Below are 9,086 nucleotides of genomic sequence, written 5' to 3' on the forward strand. Positions count from 1 at the left end.
ACAGCAAACCCCGTAAATGTTAACCACCGGCTTGGGGCCTGAAAGAAGCGGGCACTCACCGGACACATGCTATGATCTACAACAATAGTCACATAACTCTGTGGTACACTCTGCCACAAAATGTCCCGACTCACCACATCTATAGCATGGTAGCTTCTTCTTCTTCTTAATAGCCCACTTCGATAGTTTTCACCATGCCCCTTGTCCGAAACCTTGTCAGAACCTCTGTCACCGACCTTACCATCCCCAGTTCTCGTCACCGGAATGCTGACCGCAACCAAAGACCGGACTATCTCTACAGCCACCTCGGGAAGGGGAGGCGAGGCCGTCTGCACCGTAGGAGCGGGCTCGGCTTGAGCCACCGCAATTGTATCAGCAGGCGGTGGTGGTGGCCGCGGTGGAGGCGGGCGTCGTCCCCCTCCTCTCCCACCACGGAATCCACTGTGACTCCCCGGGTTATACCGGTTGTTAGGGCCGGCCACCCCCTCAACGAAGTTGCCGGGAGGTCCTTGAAAACCATGACCCGTTCCTCCGCCATTGTACTATCCAGAACCGCGACCACCTCCTGATGAAGAGCCCCGGTGTTGGCCCTCGCCGTACGCGTCATATCCCTCATCTCCCCACTGTCCATAGAGATTGTAATTGTGGCCATCTCCACCATAGTCCCGTCCACCGCCGCCGAAGTTCTCCTGACCGTGGGTGCCGTGGCCCTGCCCGCCGCCGAAGCCCTCCCGGCCATGCACGCCATCCCGGCCCTGCCTGGCGCCCTGAGTCGTAGCAGCCGGCGGTGGTTTGGGCTCCCGCGGTGCTTCGTGCTACCGTGCAGAAGCCCGACCAGGAGCCTGGGTCGCTCGACCAGGGGCTTGAGCTGCTCGCGCCGGCGGAATCACGGGAGGTGGAGGTCCTTGCTTGGCCGGCGGCGGATTGCCTCGCCCCGCCATTCTTGCACCGGCGCAGCCGCAAACCCTTTCCGCCCAACCGGTCCCGAGCGAAGGAAAACTAGGCCGACGGAAAACCCTAGCAGGAGGACTAGTTCGATCGGTCACAGACTCGTGGATCGATGCCCCATGCAAAGTCGGTGGTTCGGACAAGGTTGTGTGTGCAGCTTGGGCCTTCAACTGGGCCTCATACCCAGTTCGAGAAGGGCCCACGAGCAACGCAACAACAGGTTCACCCTCGCAGCCCAAAAGTGAATTCAAGCGAGCCCTTCTGGCCGCTCGAATCTCATTGGCCGTCTTCACCGGCGGCGGCGGCGGCCCCGTCAGCCGGCCTTTTCTCCCCTTCTTCTTCTTGGTAACCAACGTCCATGAATCCGGTATGAAACCAGACAAAGTAACGCGAGCATGGGATACCTTGGGGATCGGTCCGATCCAAGGTTTGACGATCGGCGGTGGCTTCTTCTTGTGAACCTCAACTTTCGGACGAGGTAAAGAATCTGGAACCGAAGCCAACGAATTCGTCTCCACCGTGGTAGCAACGAGAACGTCCGCGCCGACATGCTCAACCTCTTTACCATCTTCATCATCGCTATCTGCTAGAACCCAGAACCACCCTGCAAAGCGTGCCTCCGATCTCTGATCTTTGGGCATCTTCGTCAAGTCGACGAGATCCACCGTCTCCTCTTGAACTACGTGCATGCAACAATCGACAACCACATCGTATACGTCAATAGGAATCCGAAAACCTACCTCGATCCGGACATCGGCATCTAAGTATTCTCCGGCGAGGATGTCGTTGTTCATATCGCGCAATGCTGCCCAATGGGACACCGGAGATTCTGAGAGACGACCCTCGATCCATCCGGAGTCGCGATCGGTGAAAGAGACGCGCCACTGCACCGGGGTCGTCCTCTCCACCTGCGCTCTCTCTTGAATCGCCTCCGCCCCGATGGATCCCCCGAGATCCGAGTCAGGCCAGGCCGATCTGTCCTCATTCACCCGCGGCGGCGGCGCTGCCAGAGGCGGTGACGATTGGGTCGCCGGCGGCAAGGACGGCCGCACGTCGGGAGGCCGCGGATTTTCGCCCTCGGGGGCATCAAAGCTCTCCATCATCCTTTTGTATCTAGGTGATGATAATAGAGGTCCTGTGTAATCCATCATATCAAATCAAAAGGTTATGGTTATGTATGTAGCAAGTCATCGAATTGAGTATTTTGTACTTATACTGAGGGTTGGGAAATTGAATTGTCATTCTTGCAGTGCCATGGTATATTTTTTTCTTACTATATGTTTGATCCATCCGATTTATCTATGTATACTCCTATTAGCATGATTCCAGTTGTCCATCTAACATAAGATGCTCTTCACACTGTGCATGTCTAATTACCAAGCTTAGGTAGAGCTGCGAATAATACTTTTGCCATGCAGACTTATTAGTTAGTTATTACTATTAGCTAGAGTAGCTACAAAGTAACGATTAGTTGTTAATAATGATGGGTTTTGTGAATCGCCCAGCATGATGTTGACCACATGTTGGCGTCCTTTTTAGATCAAGTCACCATGCTGCTTTGGTATCTTGGGGCTGGTAGTGTTTTTGTTTTCTTTTTTGGTTTACACACGCGCTTAATGCAGGCGGAATTATTGGTATTTTGAAGGCAGCATCATTATTGGGCTTTGGGACTTGATCCTTTTTATGGGCTCAAATTGAAAAAAAGAAGGGCGTGTCTAGTGGGCGGCCGGCTGCCCACTAGTGCAACCGAGCGGCCGGCTGAAAAAGGAAACCCCCTGTCCCCATGAAACAGAAAAGGAAGGGGCTCATCAAACAGACCGATCGACCGGCCACCAAACAAACCGATCGAGCCCCCATGTAGCCAGCTGTCCCCAGCTCGCACCCATGCCCCCGCTCGCCCCCACGCCTCAGCCCCTCCCACGCTGCTTTTTTCTTCTTCTCCATGCCAGAAGCAAATCCAACAAAAATCGCCCCCAACCCTTCTTCCTCCTCCTACACAGCCGCCATGAGAGCCCCAAAGTAGAAGGAGATGCTTCAAGATCTAAAGGGCAGGGTGGTCAGAGCCATACCAGGCAGTAAGATCAAGCAGGTAAGCCCCCTCTCCACCTCTTCACTTCCCCCTTTCTTCTACTGCATAGGCATATGTAAACCCCCTTCTCCATGGATCCATGGAGAATCTGCTTCAAAAAAAGGTGAATCTGGCACATCACACCAGCCTACTTGATGTTACTGCTGGATGTGTTAAACATGCCAAAAACTACTTGATGCATGCCAGACAAGTTTCTACCACCTGGATGTGTTAAACAAGCCAACTAAAAACAAGTTCTCTGGCCAATTAAAACATGATTAAAGCCAACTCAACAAAGCATTGTAGCCAAAAACTAAACATGCATTCTACCAACTTGTAGTTATTGTTTGCAAAATGAACAAAAAATTGACTGCCCAATAGATATGTGAAACGAAAAATTCATAAATGTGCAACTGAACATGCATCCCAGCCAACTGAACCTATATTCTGGCAACTCGGCATGCATGCTAGCCAAAACTAAAACATGCATTGAACCCACACGTGTTATCTGGCCAACTAAAAAACATGTATCCTGGCCAACTAAACATGTATCCTGGCCAAGTAAACATGTATATTTCGTAAATACATGTTTGTGAGTGAACACTTTGGGAAAACTGTAGTATATGTGCAAATAAAAAACATGTTTGCTGGCCAACTAAACATGCATGTTGGCAAAAAACTGAAAAATGTATCCTGGCCAACTGAGACATCTATTCTAGCCAACTGAATGCATTAACTGTCCAACTGAACATGCATGTTGGCCAAAAACTGAAATAAATGCAACCTGGCCAGCTGAGACATCTATTCTAGCCAACTAAAAACATTGAATGTCCAACTAGATATGTATGCTGGCCAAGTGCAAAGATGCATCCTGGCAATTGAGACGTCTATTCTAGCGAAAACCAGAAATCTGTAGTGCAACAGGAAAAGCACAAGAACTTTTGTCCATGGCTAATGAAGCCACAAACCATATTAACATATTCACACATATAATCTTGTCCCACGCATATATTCTGGTCCCACACCTATTGCAAACCATATTAATATGTTCAAATATACCAGAACTAGAAACATAAACGACGATGAAAAACATATAACTATAATCTGTCCTCCAATTCTTCTTTCTTCTTTCACCTGGATTTTCCTTCTCAAATGTAGCATCCAATTATGTGCAGAAAAATCTGAAAAGAGCTCCTTGCGAAACGAAAACCTACAGATCATTACAACAAAACAAAAAAGGGGGAAAGTCAAAAAAACTCTATAGCAAAAAGAAGTCATGCTTTTGCCAGTTATTTACTGCAAACTGTGCAACTAACATAACAAATCTGTGCAAACAAAAAATTTCATAACTGTTATAATAAAAGATTATGCTACGGTCATGTTGTTTTTGGAACTAAGATTATCACAAAATGGTGTGCAACTGCCTATTTACTAAGTTTTTAGGTTGTTTGAAACACTCTTTTTCTGTGGTTACCAACTGATGACATTAATTTCTTCTTTTTATATATGTGCAGGGAGTGTGTGGTAGCATCCAAGAACAAGGAAAAAATGCTTGATCTCAATGAGTTGCCTCCAGATCTCAATGAGCTTCCTCGTGATATGGATCAGCAGCAACCCAGCATACAACAAGGAAATTGGACAGAAAATGATCGATCTATTTACTACACGCAGGCAAGTCGTGATGGTAACCCTACGGGCCATGACAATGTGGCAGGCCAGTCATCAGCCCGTGGTGCCCTTGTAGTGGTGTCTTTGCAGTCAGAGAGCCATACTCTTGATGACACAGGAACCGAGGCAAATGTTCCTGGTCCAACCAAGACTGAGCTAGAAGCTGGGGCTGTTGACAGAGCTGTGCAAGTAGAAGGAGAGGATGAGGCTGGTTCTCAACCTATGGAACCCTATGTTGGCATGAGGTTTGACAGCCTTCAAATTGCTAAGGATCACTACAATAGCTACGCACTACGGATGGGTTTCTCTATCAAGATGAACACCTCTAGACGGACAGCCCGCACCAATGAATTGATAAAACAACAGTTTTGCTGCAACAAGTTCAAGAAGCCCAAAGCTGATGATGGAGGAGCCGAGGCTCCTCCTGTCCTGGACCCTATTCCAGATCCAAAATATGTTAACAGTGATGAGGAGATGGAAGAAGAACCTCCAATATTTGCTGAAGAGGAGGCTGGTACTAGTAAGAAGAAGAAGAAGCGCAAACGCGAGACAATAAAGCAGACTGAATGCAAGGCGAAAATATTGGTGAAGCTGATAGATGTGCGATGGGAGGTGACGCACTTTGTTCGTGACCACAATCATCCGCTTGTGAACAAACCGTCATTGTCCAAATACTTGAGATCCCACCAAGGCATCTCACCTGATGAAAAGGAGTTTCTGCGCATCTTGTATAACTGCAACTTGACTACATGTGTGGTGTTTTTCTATATCCCTTGAAGAATTAAGTTTCCCTCTAGGCAGTCTAGTGTGCAACTGTTATGTTACTACTGTGCAACTGAAATGGCTTAACTGTGCAACTGGTGTCCAACTTCCCATGCTTTTTGTATATCACTTTTGGTGCTTCTTGTGCACCTAGATTGTCTTTACTGTATGCAAAAACTGCAAAGTGTTTTTAAAAAGGTGCAGGTAGGTGTCCATTTCCTGCGATTATCTTCTGTGCCAACACGTTTCCTATTACTATGCAGCTGGATGTGCCATTTGTGCAACTAAAAGGATATACTGTTTGTTTTTGTATTATGCAGGACGAATGATGCATGTAATGGCAGAGTTCTATGGATCTGAGATGATGGTGCCGTTCGGACCAAAGGAAATAACAAATCTTTGTACAAGTTTCCGTAGAGATGACACAAAGGAGGGTGATCTGATTGAGACAATTGCGCACTTCATGGATATACAAAAAACCGATCCAGACTTCTTCTATAAGGTGAAATATGATGAAGAGGACAGAGTTGTCAACATATTTTGGGTGGACGGCTTAGCTTGAAAAGCTTATGCGGAGGCGTACCACGATTGCATATCGTTTGACACCACCTACATGACCAACTTGTACAATATGTCGTTCGCGCCCTTCATAGGAATAAACCGACATGGCCAATCTTTCATGCTGGGTTGCGCATTTGTGAGGCAGGAGTTGGCATCGAGCTTTGATTGGGTCTTTGGAGCATTCCTAGAGGCTATGGATGGCAAACCTCCTGACAACTTCATCACCGACCAGGATGGTGCGATTAGGCAGTCAATACAGAGCATCTTTCCAACCACCGTGCACCGCTGTTGTCGATAGCACATCATGAAAAAGGCTCAGGAAAAGGTTGGTTGGCTGCTGTGTCGGAATCCAGGACTCTCTGATGATTTCAACAAGTGTGTTGACTTCAGCTTCACTATAGACGAGTTTGAGCAGAATTGGGCTGGGTTAATGATGAAGTATGAGGCTATGACACACACGCACTTTGAGAAGTTGTACGAATACAGGTCAACTTGGGTGCCGTGCTACTTCACACACAGGTTCTTCCCCTTCCTCCAGTCTACACAGCGTAGTGAGGGGTTCAACGCCGTCCTCAAAAGATATGTGAACCCACACAACTCAATGCTGAACTTCGTCAAGCAATATGAAAAAAATCCAGAACCACATCCTTGCCAAGGAAGGCTGCAATGATTACAGGACAGAACACCTTGAGATTGAGTTGTGGTCCAACTTCCCAATAGAGAAGCAAGCTTACAAAACCTATACTAGAGACCTTTACCGCAAGTTCAGAGAAGAGTTTGAGCTGATTGGACGTTATAATGCATTCCAAGTTGGTGCTGATGTGTTTGATCTCAGACCGAACCAGGAATTTGTTGCGAAATATGGTTCTCGAAACTACTTGGTGCAGGCAAGGGTGGAGGAGCGTTCCTATTTGTGTGAGTGCTGTAAAATGGACAAGGACGGCATCCTCTGTTGCCACATCCTCAAGGTGTTCACCCATGTTGGCGTTGATGTCATACCGGGAAGGTACCTGCTAAGACGGTGGACACCTATTGCTGTACCTAGTGCGCCAGGGACTGGTTATGAGCAACCGGATGAAATGCCTCCTCAATCAAAGAAGCAGATAAGGGAGAGGAACATGATATACGATTTTCGGAAACTAGCAAAGTTTGCGAGTGGTTCTGATCCAGCACAAGCTATTGTATACAAGCATATGCGTGCAGCACGTACCGAGATCGGCCACCTGAACAAGTCCAAGAAAAAGAAAAAACTGACTGCTGCAACGGGGCCATTAGATGATGGCAACCCTCGAGGACCTCCTCCACCTCCAGGCAGCAATCATGGGGCTCATCATCCAGGTAATTACCTGCCCCAACTCCTGATCTAACTAGGTGTGTAACTTCAGTTGCACACATCATTGTGCCCAGTTGCACACACCATGGTAGCCACTTGGACAGAACATACTGCCTAGTTGCGCACGCTGTGTTAGTTCAAGCATCAAGATAACACAGCTAACTTATTTTTCCAGTTCTGGATATAGGTGATGTCAACCCTCAAGGACCTCCTCCCCCTCCTGGCTGTACACGGCATCCTCCGCCACCTCCTCCCCCGCATGCTCCTCCCAATGGCCCTACAGGCAGCACTCAGGGGGCTCGTCGTCCAGGTAATTACCTGCCCCCAACTCCCCATAAAACTAGGTCTGTAACTCCAGTTGCACACATCATGGTGCTCAGTTGCACCGAACAGGCTACCTAGTTGCGCACGCTGTGTTAGTTCGAGCATCAAAAAGATAAACACAACTGACTTGTCTGTCCTGTTCTGCCTATAGGTGATGCCAACCCTCAAAGACCTCCTCCCCCGCCAGGCCCAACTAGCAGTGCCCTTTGTGCTACTCCCAATGGACCTACAGGCAGGACTCAGGGGGCTCATCACCCAGGTTAGTACCTTCACCAACTCCAAAACAAAAACTAGGGTGAGTGACTTTAGTTGCACATATCATAGTGCCCAGTTGAATAGAACATGCTGCCTAGTTGCGTGCACTGTGTTAGTTTGAGGATCAAGCTAAAAATCTAACTTGTTTTTCATGTTCTGCCCATAGGCGACTACAATCCAAGTACCATGACAGGCCGTGCTACTGCAGCTGTTTTTTTCAACTTAACTTGCACACAGCAACCAGTTAGTTGCACAAAATGTACTGTGTGGTTGCACAGAACATCAGTGCTGGTTGCATAATAACAAAAATACTAAACTTTTTATATGATTATTACACAGGTGATCGTGATGGTCCTACTGCCCCGTTGGAGGCTACATCCCTTGCACAAGCTTCTGATGATTTTGTGCCCAGGGATCCTCCAAGGTCTACTAGAAAGGGTAGGGCAAAGAGTCGAAGGTACAAATCGGCGCTGGAGCTACACCCAAAGAAGAAAAACAAATGCAGCCAGTGCCAATCTACAGAGCACACCGCTGGTGTGTGTCCACAGAGGCTCCTGTGATTCTGTTTCCTCATTTGTAACTTTGGAACAAAAAAGGAAAATAATAATGTCTTTTTTAGCAATGTTGGGACCAAGTGGACACATTCAGCATTTATGATTCCTCTTTATCTAATTTATGCTGCTTGAATTAGTTCATGCACTGTGTAAAAAAAACTTGCTATTTGTGCCTTTGTTGGCAACTGGTTAAATATTTAGTTGTTGAACAATTGTATATCCAGTGCTCCTATAATGTATCAACAAAAGTGATGATATTGAGTTGCAAACGCAATTACAAGTAGTGTGCAACTACAAAATCTACTTAATAAAATTGTACAAACCAGCAACTTCCTCCATGGAGCAGAAAAAAAGAAAAAATAGTACTGACCTACTCCTTGTCGTATCTCAGGAACTTCCTCCATGGGGCGGTGTTGTGCACGCTGGTGACCCAATCATATGCCAGCTTCTTCCTGATGTTGAGTACTTCCTTGGGGTCGTAGTTGGGCAGTTGGCTACCATTCCACTCGGTGGCATTAAGCAGTGCGAACAACCCACACTCATTACTGCAAAATGGGCAAAAAAAATTGTCACATAAAATTAAAACCAAATAAAGGTAATGCACTCTGTGCAA

The 9,086-nt window shown here is 47.3% G+C and overlaps 1 pseudogene; it reads left to right on the forward strand.

Annotated features, from left to right (window-relative positions):
• The first annotated feature begins 2,977 nt into the window (after positions 1 to 2,977).
• Positions 2,978 to 8,479, forward strand: LOC125547392 (annotated as a pseudogene).
• Positions 8,480 to 9,086: the final 607 nt, after the last annotated feature.

Source organism: Triticum urartu, chromosome 3 (genome assembly GCF_003073215.2).
Source record: "Triticum urartu cultivar G1812 chromosome 3, Tu2.1, whole genome shotgun sequence".
NCBI classification, from domain to species: Eukaryota; Viridiplantae; Streptophyta; class Magnoliopsida; order Poales; family Poaceae; genus Triticum; species Triticum urartu.